Here is a 17879-nt window from a genome sequence, read left to right as displayed (position 1 = left end):
GTGTCCCTTGTTTAACTCTATCTTTCCTGCCAAATTATAACACTCAAGAGGCCTGCATCTTATTTTTTTTTCACCAAAATAACTCCAGCAACTAGCACTGTACAGGGCACATAACACAAGCTAATAAATGTCTTGAATACAAAGTCACCCTGTATTCAAAGGACACAAAATGGGCACTTTTGACAATGAGAGACTGTCCATGCTTCAGGAAGATAACTTGGTGGTCACTTATTCATAAATGCCCAGCAATCTTTACCTTCATTTTCTTCAACCATTTCTTTAAAGGCATCTCAGCCACTGCTCTTTGTAAAACTTAAATTTTCATAACTAGCAAGACAGTCTTTACTTGCATCCCTTTGTCACTCATTATGGGTCAAAACCACTCCCTACTTTTAAAAATGGCAGCAAAATAAAATTCAGAAGACAAATAATGCATGTTTCAAAAACGCTCAACTCTTCAGAGGATGGAAGAACTCTCACTGGATTAAAGTAGACAGTACTCACCAACCAAGAGCATTTAGTATGGTCTGTCTTACGACATACACTTCATTAGCTGAGGGCTTGACAGACTCAGAGTATGGACAGATTTTTTTTTTTATCAAGAGTACCATATAACGAATTTTTTAACATATATTAAGTACACAGATGTGTATACAAACATATATATGCACTTATACTTTTTAAAGAAAATATTTTAGAAGCAAATAACATTACGACAATGCAAAACTGTGTGAAGGGTGCTACATGAACTATGAATAATAACTGATTATTATTTTACAGGTAAAGAAACTGAGTCCCCCAGGGCGTAAATCATTTGCCCAAGAACTTTTTGTCATCTTTGGTATAGCTGTTATCAAGCTGACAACAACTGATCTGTTTACAGATCTCCCACTCTATTAGACGACTGAATGCTTGTGCAGTTAAAATAATGGATGGAGTACAGACCAGAACCCAGATGTTTTTCAGCTTTCTATTCACCAGCCAAAACAAACTTTGTAAATGGATTCCTCTTCAACACTAAGCATGATTTTAAACAAAACACAAACGGAACTTTTGACAATAGTTTTACTTTTACACACAGAACTGCATGCCCTCATTGGTTTAAACTGTTTTTGTAGACACCCTTTACCTTCAAGGTTGACTTATCTTTCTTGAACAGTGCACCCTAACATTATGACAGGATTTTTTTGGTGGTGGTAGGGAGGGGGGGCTCGATTTTTCATTTTTTAAACTCTCTCTTCTTATCAGTGACACATAATCCCATCTGCTTCTTTTATTTCTCTGTTTCTTTTTCCATTTGTTTCTTATAGAGTTACATATTTTCCTTCACCCCTCAAATGTGCAGTCCATCCTTATCTGTCTGCTCCCTCCTTCTGTTCTTTCCCCTAACTAATCTCATTTATTTCCAAATTTTTATCACCTACATGGAAAGTTCAAGTGTTAGTCATTCAGTCATGTCTGACTCTTTGCAACCCCATGGACTGATGACTCCAAATCTGATTTTTCTCCTCAGTTTTAGACCCATACACCAAATTCTGGGCTAGATATCTGCACCTATCCTACCAAAATCTCTACTATGACATGGGGGATGGGGAGAGGAATTTATTATAAAAGCTAAACAAGAAAAACTATCTTACACATAGAACTATATCTCATAAATGAAAAACAACATAGACAGGCCCTAGTTTCACTAAGATAGTCCTGGAAAAGTCACTATAATTGGGGTTACATTCCTATTCAAGGCTCTAGCATCACATAAAATATAGCTACACATTTATAAAACCACAGAATTTTAGAAGTAAAAGGGACTATAGATGTTATTTCACACAGTCCTTCTATTTAGCAGATGATAAAAAGGAGACACCCACAACCTCACAGCTAACTAGCAACGCTGAACCTGGGCCTCCTGGTATCTAGGGCAAAGCTCTTTCCACTAAACCATAGACTGTCAAACCCTGGAGGTCTATGGGGAGTGTCTAGTAGCTCCATCAGTATAAGGAATAGAATATCCATGAAATGTATCTATTTATATAGTGGGTTTCTATATAAAACTTGGCTTTGAGCATGTGGTCATACTTTAAGTAACACCAGCATACCATAAATGTAAATGCAGCACTATGAATCTTACGATCTGAACAGGTAAAATCATCTTACCCATTCAAAATGGGTAAAATGATCTTTGATTACACAAAGGATCCCATGTATTATGTAATATTATAAATAAACTAAAAATCTGACATAAACCTAAAATGCTAGAGGTAAGAAATGTTAAGATTAAAATATTTAATCAACAATAATTCTAATTAATTTTAAAAAACACCCAAGCCCTTTGAAAAAGTGATTTACGTACCTCAAAACACATTTTAGAAAGTGTTCAAGAAAATGTAAATCAGTCAGATTACAATTTTTAAAATGCTGTTTTTCAAGGAGCCCCTTGGAAATTATATAATTCTTCATTAATACAGCTCCATCTTTAGCAGCTCTTCGGCTTACACTTTATGCTGAAGCAATTCATACTATCTGCAGTGTGTGAAACATGGCATGCAGTTTTCACTCACACTGTTATCCACGGCCATCATTCATTCTCTTGCCCTTTTGTCTACCTATTTGATTTTCAAAACCCAGATCTCATCTCATTTGGGAAGACTTCTTTGCTTCTTCTCTCTTTCTAAGGCAGTAATAATCTCATTCATTTAACTGATTTATTGAACTTATTAAATACCAGCCTGGATAGAGATTAATCAAAAATTGCCCCTGATCTATGGGTCTTATACTCTGCTCTGTGCTAATCCTTGTACTAGGTATCACATTTTTGTTACTGGGTTTGTCCTACTGAATTATAATTACTTGTTCCCTTGTAAATTTCCTCTACTGACGCTCCCATTAGGCAAGGCCTTGTTTATCTACTTACAGAATCATTTTCTCTTTGTTTTTCACACTAAACCTCTGACATTCAGGGAACACTCAAAGCCTCTGTGTTATAGCTGTGTTATAAAAGTAAAAAAATATCTTTTTCTCAGAATTAAGAGTGAAAAGGGGTGGTAGTGAAGGCTAGAGAGTATGGTTGATTTCAGGAGCATAAAACTTTAAAGCAGAAATCATTCAACATAAAGGCAGTCAGAACTAAAATCAACATTTACTATGTAGAATCAATTCAACTGTATTTAATTACTGTGTTGAAATGCTAATGTTTAAAAAAAAAAACACTCCAACCATGATACTGCTTGTAATTCAGTCACATATAGTTAAAATATTAAGTTTGACACGTTGTATGATACATGAAATCTTAGAAATTAAAATTCAAATGGTTTTATTCACTGATGGTTGAACTGAATTGAACTGAAAGTCACTCAGTCGTGTCCGGTGTCTGACTCTTTGCGACCCCATGGACTATGCAGTCCATGAAATTCTCCAGGCCAGAATAGTGTAGTGGGTAGCCTTTCCCTTCTCCAGGGGATCTGCCCACTGATGGTTACTAAGAGTCAAATAAAACCTATCAGGTAAATAAATCAAACAAAGGATTAGGCTTAAATAGAAAATAATGCATGATGTGAACTGTTCATCTAAATTTCTAGAGATTAACCTTTATCACATCTTAACTCTGTCAAATTAGGATCATAAAGTTCATTTACACAGAGACTAATAAATTATTTTTATTCCTTAAAAATGAAACAATACTTCAAAAACCTCTGACTGAAAAACAAGGGCAATGATAAATGTTTAAAGATAAGCAGAGCACAATTCCTGAAATACAGAGTTTGCTTTTTATTATTTCAAAGAAGATGCTGTTAAAGAGATTTCTTTAATGAGCAGGCAGAAGTAGCATTTCCTATACAAATAGGATTAAAAAAACAAAACAAAACTTCTCTTTCATGAGATAGCAGTTACAGCTAAAGTGTTCCATTCCATCTAAATGGTACTCAAATGAATCTAAATGGTACTCAAATGATCCAAGACTATACAGAAAATGTTACACTGCCAAATTTTATGACAGCCTTCAGAAGCTATCTACAACTGATATTCGCTAAAGGTGTGTGTGAGAGAGTACTTATTATATGCATATTTATCAGTGTGTGGAGGGGGCATTAAAAGAATGAAGAAAAACGTTCTTTCTCCCCCTAAACTGGGACTCATTCAGAAAATTTTTACTGAAAGTCTACTGTGTATAAGATGCTATTTTAAATGTCAGAGATCAACAGCGAATAAGATACACAAAATTGCTCTCACTGAGCTTATATTTTAATGAGGGATCCAGCCATTTGCTTTTATTTTTTAAAAACAGGATCTTCACCAGCCCAGGTTGGATGCATGAGACAAGTGCTTAGGGCTGGTTCACTGGGAAGACCCAGAGGGATTGGATGGGGAGGGAGGATGGGGAACACATGTAAATCCATGGCTGATTCATGTCAATGTATGGCAAAAACCACTACAATGTTGTAAAGTAATTAGCCTCCAACTAATAAAAATAAATGAAAAAAATAAAAATAAAAACAGGATCTTAATTTGAACCCCAATCTACTGAAATGAGACATCAAGTATACATAAATAAATAAAAGAATTTTTTTATTCTTTTAATGCCAACCCCCACACATAGATAAATATGTGATGCATATTGTAACTGATCTCACACACAAACCTTTAGTGAGTATCAGCTGTAGATAGCTTCTGAAGGCTCTCATAAAATCTAGCAGTGGAACCTTTTCTGTATAAATAAATAAATATATAAATATATATTTGTACTTTAGTTACTGTAACTAAAGTATATGCAACAGTCCTTAAGTATATCTAAGCTTTCCTATGAATTGAATATGCATTATTATCCAATGTACATGAAATAAGTCTACCTACATACAACTAATGAACCTCCCATAAGCACATAACTGGTGGTTAATTCAGAAATACCATTATTATTAATATCTTTCCTCCAATAAAGCCAGGTCCGTATCCTATCTGCACTACATGCTTTATAGGTAGCTTGACAACCACTGTTCCTATCACTGCCTTTCCATGAGAGTGCCTTTCAAATCACAAGCATTCACAAATCAGCTTTTGAAACTCAGTTCATTATTAAGTGGGAACTGGCAACATACTCGGATGGTAGTTTGAGTTTTTCTTCTTAAAATAACTTTTTACAATTTCACTGAAGTTTTTTATTTAAAATTTTCCCTATACAACTATATGAAATGTTCCTCAAATGCAACAGAATCAAGAGAAATGTGAATTAAAAAATATTTTACTAGTGAAAATTAAATGATCAATAGTACCTATTGTTGACAGGAATGTTCAGAAAAGATTATTCTATTACCTTGCTGGCAGAAATGCTGATAACAGCTTTTTGAAAAGTAATCCAGCAACCACTATCAAAATTAAAAATAAATTCTATGGCCCAGCAAACACACCCCTGGGGATTTATCTTAACCAAATAAAAGAATATATATAAAAGGATTTTATTTCAACACTGTTCACAGTGGCAAAAACTGGAAAGCAAACATTCATCAGTAAGAGAATATTTGAATAAAGTATGCAATATTACTGTTATGGGCTTAATTGTGTCCCGTAAAAATTCATACCAGGAGTCCTAATTCCTACTACTTCAGAATGTGACTATACTTGGAAGCTGGGTCTTTATTAGGGTGGGCCTAATCCAATATGACTAGTGGTCTTATAAGAAGAGGAAGTTTAGATACAGATACACACAGAGGGAAGACCATATGAAGATACAAGGAGAAGACAACCTTCCACAAGCCAAGAAGAGACACCTCAGAAGAAATCCACTCTGTTAACACCTGGATCTTGGACTTCAAGCCTCCAGAATTATAATAAAATACATTTCTGTTGTTCAAGCTACCCCATGTATGGTACTTTATTATGGTCACCCCAGTCAACTAATACAACTATGTAGTCATTAATAAATCAGAGCTCTGCCATTAAACAGATTTCCATAAAGTATTCTTGAATAAGAGAAAACTTCAAAGTACAGAAACATTCAAAAAATCATACACACTTCCAAATGTATTATATACATTTATACATGAACATGACAACATAGAGAAAAATATGGAATAATATAACCTAGGTTATTAACATGGGTTGGAGGAACCTGGCAGAGCAGGAATGTGGATGAAAGGAAAAGGAGAAAGAATGAATAAACTACTTCTTCCTCTCAAAGAGAACCAAAAAAAACTATACTGAAAAGATCAAATTGATGTAGCTCTGTAGTACTTCATGTATACATAAAATTTAGATTAAAATTTTTTCATTTTATTTTTAATTTGAATAAAAATTTCATGATTGCTTTTCTTCTGTGTGTACGTGAGTGACGAAGAAGACAATATTCAATGTCCTTTCCCACAGAAAATAACTAAGCACATCAAATTCCAAACGTGTCAAGTGCCAAGTTTATATCATCTATCATTTATTTTGCTTTAAAAATAAGTATGACCTTTCTAAAAATTTTTAAAATTACTGTGATAACAGCGTTCCCACCAATAAAACAAAGAACTGACCCAAGGAAAGAATCTCTAATGTATTTTTTAGTTCTTCTTCAAGCATTTTCTTAATCCTCATGCTCAAGAGTCTTTCAAAGGTAAGAAATCCCTTATTAGTGAGGTCCTGGTACAGGTAGTCGCTCTTTAAAAAACTCCCATCGTTTTCACCCTAGTGTTCCCACTCATTCTATCTTACTTTAAAAGTTATGATTCCATTCTAAGAGGCATCTTTAAAGTTAGAAGAGCAAATCATAATACATGTGTGTCTGTTGTCTATTCTCTGACATTTTCCCCCAAAATACCACAGATGGCAGTTTGTGACCTGAATACCTAACAAAACACACCAATTCAGTGCCTATAATCTCTATGCATCAGATTCTAAAATCTGGTGAATCAACAGCAGGGTTAACTTTTTTCCAAATTCAGTCTTATTCAAACAGATCAGGTTCCTTGATGTACAATCACTAAGCTGATTTGACAAGATGAACTAAAGAGATTTCTTCATATCTATGCTTTCATTTCTAGAAGATGAAATGGTCAATGTCATCTGTGAATTCTTGATGATATTTTTGTAAATTTTATTCATTTTCTGACCTTCTGAGTAAAGAAGGCTAGATCTCAAATTAGATGATGCACACCTGTATACATTCAACAGATAACTGTGCAAGAAACTAGGAATACAAGATAGACGTAGTTCCTGCCTTCACAGAGATTTTAAGTACAAGAGAGAAACAAAACATTAAACAGTCACAAGAGTAACTACTTTAGGAAGAGACAGAGCAGTGAAGAAGTTAAGTGTGGACCTAAACTGTCTAATTGAAGAAAGTGGGGAAAACCACAAGACCATTCAGGTATGACCAAAATCAAATCCCTTATGACTATACAGTGGAAGTGAGAAATAGATTTAAGTGACTAGATCTGATAGACAGAGTGCCTGATGAACTATGGACGGAGGTTCGTGACACTGTACAGGAGACAGGAATCAAGGCCATCCCTAAGGAAAAAAAAATGCAAAAAAGCAAAATGGCTGTCTGAGGAGGCCTTACAAATAGCTGTGAAAAGCAAAGGAGAAAAGGAAAGATACACCCATTTGAATGAAGAATTCCAAAGACTAGCAAGGAGAGATAAGAAAGCCTTCATCAGCAATCAATCCAAAGAAACAGAGGAAAACAATAGAATGGGAAAGACTAGAGATCTCTTCAAGAAAATTAGAGATACCAAGGGAATATTTCATAAAAAGATGGGCTCAATAAAGAACAGAAATGGTATGGACCTAACAGAAGCAGAAAATATTAAGAAGAGGTGGCAAGAATACACAGAGGAACTATACAAAAAAAATCTTCGCGACCCAGATAATCACGATGGTATGATCACTCACACTCACCTAAAGCCAGACATCCTGGAATGCAAAGTCAAGTGGCCCTTAGGAAGCATCACTAAGAACAAAGCTAGTGGAGGTGATGGAATTCCAGTTTCAAATCCTGAAAGATGATGCTGTGAAAGTGCTGTACTCAATATGTCAGCAAATTTGGAAAACTCAGCAGTGATCACAGGACTGGGAAAAGATCAGTTTTCACTCCAATCCCAAAGAAAGGCAATGCCAAAGAATGCTCACACTACCACATACTGCACTCAAACTGCACTCATCTCACACACTAGTAAAGTAATGCTCAAAATTCTCCAAGCAGGCTTCAGCAATACATGAACTGTGAACTTCCAGATGTTCAAGCTGGGTTTAGAAAAGACAGAGGAACCAGAGATCAAATTGCCAACATCTGCTGGATCATTGAAAAAGCAAGAGAGTTCCAGAAAAACATCTATTTCTGCTCTATTGACTATGCCAAAGCCTTTGACTGTGTGGATCACAAGAAACTGTGGAAAATCCTGAAGGAGATGGGAATACCAGACCACCTGACCTGCCTCTTGAAAAATCTGTATGCAGGTCAGGAAGCAACAGTTAGGACAGGACATGGAACAACAGACTGGTTTCAAATAGGAAAAGGAGTATGTCAAGGCTGTATACTGTCACCCTGCTTATTTAGCTTATATGCAGAGTACATCATGAGAAACGCTGGGCTGGAGGAAGCACAAGCTGGAATCAAGATTGCCAAGAGAAATATCAATAACCTCAGATCTGCAGATGGCACCACCCTTATGGCAGAAAGTGAAGAAGAACTAAAGGGCCTCTAGATGAAAGTGAAAGAGGAGAGTGAAAAAGTTGGCTTAAAGCTCAACATTCAGAAAACTAAGATCATGGCATCCTGCCCCATCACTTCATTGCAAATAGGTGGGGAAACAGTGGAAACAGTGACTGACTTTATTTTTCTGGGCTCCAAAATCACTGCAGATGGTGATTGCAGCCATGAAATTAAAAAGTCAGTGATAATTTGTCTTTGTTTATTTGGGGCTCCTAATTACCATAGCAATTCTGTAAGAGAGTCACCTTTTTAACTTCCTTCTCCTTGGCCTCAGTTCAGTTCAGTTCAGTCGCTCAGCCGTGTCTGACTCTTTGCAACCCCATGAACCACAGCACACCAGGACTCCCTGTCCATCACCAACTCCCAGAGTCCATCCAAACCCCTGTCCATTGAGTCGGTGATGACATCTAACCATCTCATCCTCTGTCATCCCCTTCTCCTCCTGCCCTCAATCTTTCCCAGCATCGGGGTCTTTTCAGATGAGTCAGCTCTTCACATCAGGTGGCCAAAGTACTGGAGTTTTTCAGCTTTAACATCAGTCCTACCAATGAGCACCCAGGACTTATCTCCTTTAGGATGGACTGATTGGATCTCCTTGCAATCCAAGGGACTCTCAAGAATCTTCTCCAACACCACAGTTCAAAAGCATCAATTCTTCAATGCTCAGCTTTCTTTATAGTTCAACTCTCACATCCATACATGACTACTATAAAAAAAACATAGCCTTGACTAGATAGACCTTTGTTGGAAAAGTAAGGTCTCTGCTTTTTAATATGCTGTCTAGGTTGGTCATAACTTTCCTTCCAAGGAGTAAGCGTCTTTTAATTTCATGGGTGCAATCACCATCTGCAGTGATTTTGGAGCCCAGAAAAATAAAGTCAGCCACTGTTTCCACTGTATCCCCATCTATTTGCCATGAAGTGATGGGACTGGAAGCCATGATCTTCGTTTTCTGAATGTTGAGCTTTAAGCCAACTTTTTCACTTTCCTCTTTCACTTTCATCTAGAGGCTCTTTAGTTCTTCTTCACTTTCTGCCATAAGGGTGGTATCATCTGCAGATCTGAGGTTATTGATATTTCTCCTGGAAATCTTGATTCCAGCTTGTGCTTCCTCCAGTCCAGCATTTCTCATGATGTACTCTGCATATAAGTTAAATAAATAGGGTGACAATATACAGCCTTGACGTACTCCTTTTCCTATTTGGAACCAGTCTATTGGTCCATGTCTAGTTCTAACTGTTGCTTCCTGACCTGCTCCTTGGCCTACCGCTCAGTAAAATGGTGTTATTAGTGAGCACCAAATATCGTCTAGTAATATAACTTCCTGAAAATATGTAGTTTAAAATCCCTTTTAAGTGAAGAATATTAAGTGCATCAACCAATAAAAAAGTACTTTTGAGGAAAAATGTTGAATATTCCTGACTAGTAGTTTGTTTCAGTAACCTAGATTTAAATCAAACTCTAAACATATAGAATAGTGATTGTCTACTTCTGTTATATTTTCCTAAAATGACTGATCGCCTATGTGGTCAGGTCCTAGTAAACTATTGTAGCAACAATATTTAGTGTTTTGCGAAGGGGAGGCACTCTACAGCAAAGGACCATCGATTCAAATGACTTGTTGCTACTGCCATTCCCACAGACACAGGACCAGGTCAGAGTCTGCCAGTAAGTTGGCAGGTAAATGTTTCTGACTGCAATGCCAATGCCAAGCCAACATAGGCAATTCAGCTCAGGGATTCCTATTTTCACATTCAAAACCAGAAATCTGTTTTGCTGGTAGATTTTTACTAAATTAAGATCATTTAACACAATATCTAATTTATTTGGAGAAGAGTGGAGAAACAGCTCCAGAAAGAAGAGGCTGAGCCAAAGCAAAAAAAACGCCCAATTGTGGATGTGACTGGTGATGGAAGTAAAGTCTGATGATGTAAAGAACAATATTGCATAGGAACCTGGAATGTTATGTCCATGAATCAAGGTAAATTGGAAGTGGGCAAACAGGAAATGGCAAGAGTGAACATCAACATTTTAGGAATCAGTGAACTAAAACAGACTGGAACGGGCGAATTTAATTCAGATGACCATTACATCTACTACTGTGGGCAAGAATCCCTTTTAAGAAATGGAAGAGCATACAAAGTCAACAAAAGAGTCTGAAATGCATTATTTGGGTGCAATCTCAAAAAAGACAGAATGATCTCTGTTCATTTCCAAGGCGAACCTGTTCAATATCACAGTAATCCAAGCCTATGTCCCAACCACTAATGCTGACTAAGCTGAAGTTGAACAGTTCTATGAAGACCTAGAAGATCTTCTAGAACTAACACCAAAAAAAAGACGTCCTTTTCATCATAGGGGATGCAAAAGTAGGAAGTCAAGAGATACCTGGAGCAAAAGGCAAGTTTGGTCTTGGAGTACAAAATGAAGCAGGTCAAAGGCTAACAGAGTTTTGCCAGGAGAATGCAAAGCACCCTCGACCAACAACACAAGAGATTACTTTACACATGACCATCACGAGATGGTCAATACAGAAGTCAGACTGCTTATACACTTTGGAGCCGAAGATGGAGAAATTCTATACAGTCAGCAAAAACAAGACCGGGAGCTGACTGTGACTCAGATCTTGAACTCGTTATTGCAAAAATCAGACTTAAATTGAAGAAAGTTGGGAAAAGCACTAGACCATTCAGGTATGACCTAAATCAAATCCCTTACAATTATACACTGGAAGTGACAAATAGATCCAAGGGATTAGATCTGATAGACAGAGTGTGTCAAGAACTATGGACGGAGGCTAGAGACATTGTACAGGAGGCAGTGATCAAGACCATCTCCAAGAAAAAGAAATGCAAAAAGGCAAAATGGTTGTCTGAGGAGGTCTTATAAATAGTGGAAAAAAGAAGAGAAGCGAAAGGCAAAGGAGAAAAGATATACCCATTTGAGTGCAGAGTGCCAAAGAATATCAAGGAGAAATTAAAAAAAGACTTCCTCAGTGATCAGTGCAAAGAAATAGAGGAAAACAATAGAATGGGAAACACTAGAGATCTCTTCAAGAAAATTAGAGATACCAAGGGAACATTTCATGCAAAGATGGGCACAATAAAGGACAGAAATGGTATGGACCTAACAGAAGCAGAAGATATTAAGAAGAGGTGACAAGAATACACAGAAGAACTACACAAAAAAGGTCTTAATGACTCAGATAACCATGATGATGTGATCACTCACCTCGAGCCAGACATCCTGGAATGGAAAGTCAAGTGGGTCTTAGGAAGCATCACTACAAAGCTAGGGTGATGACAGTATTCCAGCTGAGCGATTTCAAATCCTCAAAGATGATGCTGTGAAAGTGCTGCACTCAACATCTCAGCAAATTTGGAAAACTCAGCAGTGGCCACAGGACTGGAAAAGGTCAGTTTTCATTCCAATCACAAAGAAAGGCAATGTCAAAGAATGTTCAAACTACCACACAACTACAGTCATCTCACACGTCGCAAAGTAATGCTCAAAATTCTCCAAGCTAGGCTTCAATAGTACATGAACCGAGAACTTCCAGATGTTCAATCTGGATTTAGAAAAGGCAGAAGAACCAGAGATCAAACTGCCAATATCCGCTGGATCACAGAAAAAGCAAGAGAATTCCAGAAAAACACCTACTTCTGCTTCATTGACTACACTAGAGCCTTTGACTGTGTGGATCACAATATGTGGAAAATTCTTCAAGAGATGGGAATATCAGACCACCCTACTTGCTTTCTGAGAAATCTGTATGCAGGTTAAGAAGCAACAGTTGGAATCAGACATGGAACAACTGACTGGTTCCAAACTGGGAAAGGAATACGTCAAGGCTGTATATTCTCATCCTATTTATTTAACTTCTATGCAGAGTATATCATGCAAAATGCTGCATAAAGCACGAGCCAGAATGAAGATTGCTGGGAGAAATATCAATAACCTCAGATATGCAGATGAAACCACCCTTATGGCAGAAAGCGAAGAAAAACTAAAGAGTCTCCTGATGAAAGTTAAGAGGAGAGTGAAAAGGCTGGCTTACAACTCAACATTTAAAAAACTAAGACCATGGCATCCAGTTCCATCACTTCATGGTAGACTGATGGGAAAACAATGGAAACAGTGACAGACTTTTCTTAGGCTCCAGAATCACTGCAAGTGGTGACTATAGCCATGAAATTAAGACACTTGCTCCTTGGAAGAAAAGCTATGACAAACCTAGACAGCATATTAAAAAGCAGAGATATTACTTTGCCAACAAAGGTCCATCTAGTCAAAGCTATGGTTTTTCCAGTAGTCATGTATGGATGTGAGAGTTGGACCATAAAGAAAGCTGAGTGCCAAAGAATTGATGCTTTTGAACTGTGGTGTTGGAGAAGACTCTGGAGAGTCCCTTGGATTAGAAAGAAATCAAACCAGTCCATCCAAAGGAAATCAACCCTGAATATTCACTGGAAGGACTGATGCTGAAGCTGAAGTTCCAATACTTTGGCCACCTGATGCAAAGAACTGAGTCACTGGAAAAATCACTGATGCTGGGAAAGATTGGAGGAAGGAGGAGAAGGGAACGATAGAGGATGAGATGGATGAATTGGATGGCATCACCAACTCAATGGACATGAGTCTGTGCAAGCTCCAGGAGTTGGTGATGGACGGAAACCTAGCCTGCTGCAGTCCATGGGGTCTCAAAGAGCTGGACAGAACAAAGCGACTGATCTGAACTGAATTTATTTGCTATGAAGTTAGAGGTAACAGCAAGCACGAAAGTCCAATACAGGAGACTGTTCAGAGAAACAAATAGCAAGCAGAGCCAGCAGAGGGTCTGGAGATGAGCTCAGAGAGATAGGAGGTGGCCAGATCACTTAACGACTTTTGAGGGTGATGAAGCAATTAGGCTTCTACAAGGGTACACTGCAACTTTAAGTTCAGGAAAAAGAAAGTTCATTGCCATGGTTTTAGATTTCACATTGCAAATAAGAAACTTGTGGGGTCTGATGTCAAAGAAAAACATTTATAGTATCTGAAAAACCTTTTCCCTTCCCAACTATTTATAGCCATGAGGCTGTATATTCTTTATACAGTTCAACTAAAACAGCATATCAGAACTGACTGAATGCAGAGAATCTGTTCCTTCTTTTTCTAATTTTTTATTTTTTGGCCTTGCCATGCAACATGCAGGCTCTCAGTCCCCTGGCCAGGGACTGAGCCTGTGTGCCATGCAGAGCAAGTAGTCTCAATCACTGGACTACCAGAAACTCTGTTTCTTTTTATGCAGTCGGATATTGAGATTTGCAAAAATGTAAAAAATGACACTAAATTTTTTGTTTGGGGAAATACAGTTACTTTACAAAAAATTTTATTGTTAATATGTAAGGAGTTCACTATTTTAAAATAAGTTTAAGTGTTTTATTTTTTAAATATAAATTCATGGGCATAACTCATATACAAAGTGCTCTTTGAGAACCTCAATAATCGTTTAAGAGTGTAAAGGAGTTATCAGATCAAAAACTTGAGAACTACTGATTTATTCGTCAAAGATGTCCTGGAGTAGCATTCCCCAATCATCATTAATAATTTTTGAGGACTTCTTATCAGGCTAACTATAGAAGATCACACACATCATCCTGTTCACCCTCCAAAACCCCAAATCATAAACCTGTTAGTCCTATGACTTTCACAACTTTTAGAAGTGAGAGGCAAGCTTCCAAGAGAAATCTACACTGAACCACAATACATAACACAAGTAAAAGTAAAACTGCCCTGGTTAAAGAGAGTGTGGTATCCCCTACCTCTAGTTCATCAATCCCTTCAGTTGCCATGAAGGTCCCTCTAAAGTACTACCTGCTGCTGCTGCTAAATTGCTTTAGTCGTGTCCGACCCCATGGACGGCAGCCCACCAGACTCCGCCATCCCTGGGATTCTCCAGGCAAGAACACTGGAGTGGGTTGCCATTTCCTTCTCCAATGCATGAAAGTGAAAAGTGACAGTGAAGTCGCTCAGTCGTGTCCAACTCTTTGCGACCCCATGGACTACAGCCTACCAGGCTCCTCCATCCATGGGATTTTCCAGGCAAGAGTACTGGAGTGGGTTGCCACTGTCTAGAATCACACAAAACACACGAAGATTTTTAAAATCTTTATTTTAAACTGCTGCTCAAATGTGCTACTTACAAAGTTTCAAAAAGGTTTTGTCATTGTTTCAAAATGATCATGTTCAAACTCACCCTCCAGTAGACACTCTTCCTATCCAAGTACTAACCAGGCCCGACCCTGCTTAGCTTCCGAGATCAGACGAGATCGGGTGCGTTCAGGGTGGCATGGCTGTAGACCAGTAGACACTCTTAAGTCGCTCAGTCATGTCCGACTCTACGACTCCACAGTCCATGGAATTCTCCAGGCCAGAATGCTGGAGTGGGTTGCCTTTCCCTTCTCCAGGGGATCTTCCCGACCCAGGGATCAATCTCAGGTCTCAGATGTACAGTACTACTATCTATGTGTGTGTGTGCGTGCAAACTCAATCGTGTCCAACTCTTTGTGACCCTCCTGGATGGTAGCCTGCTAGGTTCCTCTGTCCGTGGAATTACCCACGCAAGAATACTGGAGTGGGCTGCCATTTCCTACTCCAAGGGATCTTCCTGACCCAGGGACTGAACCACGTCTCTTGTGTCTCTGCTTTGGCAGGTGGATTCTTAACTACTGCTCCACCTGAGAAGTCCATTAGTATCTATACCTATGGAGAAACACAAAGTTGTTTAAATCTCATAACAACTCTCAGACTCATGAGAATGTCTAAGGATTCTTAATAAATTACTTGAGGACTGGTGGGTGAGTGGAGTTCATCTAAAAAGGCTTCCTGGAGAAAGAGACACTATGATTAGGCAAGCAGGAAAGTCAGTTCAGTTACAAAGGGCTAGAATGAGGCATGTTTCCTAGATTATACAAACTAACAACCAGGCAGTGTGTGGCTCTTAAGTACCTGAATTCTGCAGGCCACATACCAAAGTTTTTATCTGAAACAGTGAAATAACTCTCTTTTCTTGAATTTGGGGCAGAAGTACATCTCCTACTTTAGTAATAAGTTCCCTACTCTACACAAAATTTGAAAGATGAAAATAAGCCCAAAGACTTAATTGGAATACTTGTTTCTAAGACAAAAATTATTTCAGTTCCACATAAACTGAGATTGACATAGGACAGGACTGTTTCACAGTTCAAAGAAGACAGAATTCATTAAGAGTTCTAACAGTGAGGCATAAAAACTGTTTTAGCAACATTACAGCATAGCTGGAATAGGCCACTGGCTGTACGGAAGCCTAGGCAGGAGCAGACCAAGGGCAGTCAGTCAGCAGCGCTTTCACAATCTATTTTTAGCGTTTAACAGTGCTTTCTACACATCTCACAGCTGGTGTCTAAAAAACTAGATGTTTATATAAAGCTACCTATTTGGCTAAGCAAACTCCTATGAAAGAAACAACACAGATTAACTATTTTGGGCAAAAAGTAAAAAAAAAAAGATTGCTTTATTAAGAGTGAAGGGCTAAATGATGGCTCAACTGGTAAAGAATCTGACTGCAATGAGGGAGACCTGGGTTCGATCCCTGGGTTGGAAAGATTCCCTGGAGAAGAGAAAGGTTACCCACTCCAGTATTCTGGCCTGGAGAATTCCATGGACTGTAAAAGTCCATGGGGTCACAAGGAGTCGGACACAACTGAGTGACTTTCACTTTAAATGAAAAAAAGAGACTTTATTATTTTTGTAATTATTAAAAGGAACATCTATTAGCCTATATTTTAGACTGGTGAAAGTAAAAGACTGTCTCTTCCCTTACACCGACTTTGGCCAGGGAGATTTTTAAAAGGGGGCACATGGGGAGGAGTTGGGGAGGGAGGGCAGATAGATTTATACTTTTCCTATTACACGTCCTTTTCTCATCACTCCCTCTGAATTTTCTACTAGGTGTAGCATGTCTCCAGGAAATAATTAACTTGCCTACCACACTGTTTTACATAAGTTTATTCATGAAATTCTGTCCCACATTTCACTGTCCCACCTATCTTCTTCCTCATATGCTTCCTTTGTTTAAAAACAGAAGAGAAAAGACACCCATAAAGGGAAATGTACTCTTTATACAAGATTTCAGTAATGCAAAATGAATAAGTTCTGGAGATCTAATATACATGATGACTATAGTCAATAATACTGTATCATATTCTTGAAATTTGTTGACAGCACATCTTAAGTGTTCTCACAACGCAAAAAGAGAATAACTATGTGAGCTGGTGGAAATGTTAATTAGCTTGATTGTGGTAATCATTTACAATGTAAATATATATCAAAATATCACACTGTATACCTTAAAAGTATATACAAGTTTTCTAAGTTATACCTTAATAAAGCTGAGAGAAAAATAAAAAACAAAACCACCTATAAATCATACTTTTTAAAGCCAAATTATCTGCCAGGCTAGCACAGAATCAATTTTTAAGTCATTCCAAAAATATTATGCTTTTTATTATCTAAAGAACTGTTGCCAAGGAGATCTGTATTTGAAAATCACTAAAAATATATCAGCTGAAATAAATTTTTACTTTCCTTTAAAAAAGAATTATCAGAAATAAATTTACTAAGAACTACCTAGAAGTGTGTTCAGTCGTGCCCAACTCTTTGCGACCCCATGGACTGCAGTCCACCAGGCTCCTCTGTCCATGAGATTTTCCAGGCAAGGATACTGGAGTGGGTTGCCATTTCCTTCTCCAAAGAACTACCTATACCTACCATTAATTAACTATGTAATCTTGGATTAAGTGATTTAATTAATTTCTATCTGGGCAAAGAGAAGACGAATTAATTGGATGATCTGTAAAGCTCCTTTTAAGTTCTAACATTCTTTGATTGTAAGATTATTTTCTTAAGTCCAAATAACTGTGAGGATCTGAAGGAAGACAGCCCTAGGAAGAAAAGTATATGTATGCATGAATTTTAAAAGGAACCAAATAACTGAGGCACTAACCATGGCTAAATAGTATAAGAAACTTTGTATATGCAAATTGTATATGCAAACAAGAGAGGGTAAATCTAAATTTTATCTAGTAGACAAGTAGAAACTGCTACTTATCAGCATTTCTCTAATATTCCGTGACAGTTAACAGGGATCATTAAGGCAGAGGGTCAGGAACCA

General features: G+C 37.7%; 1 protein-coding gene across 5 annotated transcripts in view; it reads right to left on the bottom strand.

Moving 5' to 3' along the window:
- Nucleotides 1-17879, bottom strand: part of SOS1 (SOS Ras/Rac guanine nucleotide exchange factor 1) — a 125189-nt gene that overhangs the window by 73726 nt on the left and 33584 nt on the right. The window lies entirely within an intron of this gene.

This window comes from Muntiacus reevesi, chromosome 3 (assembly GCF_963930625.1).
Source record: "Muntiacus reevesi chromosome 3, mMunRee1.1, whole genome shotgun sequence".
NCBI classification, from domain to species: domain Eukaryota; kingdom Metazoa; phylum Chordata; class Mammalia; order Artiodactyla; family Cervidae; genus Muntiacus; species Muntiacus reevesi.
The sequence above is the reverse complement of the archived record's forward strand: the minus strand, read 5'-3'. Positions and strand labels throughout refer to the sequence as shown.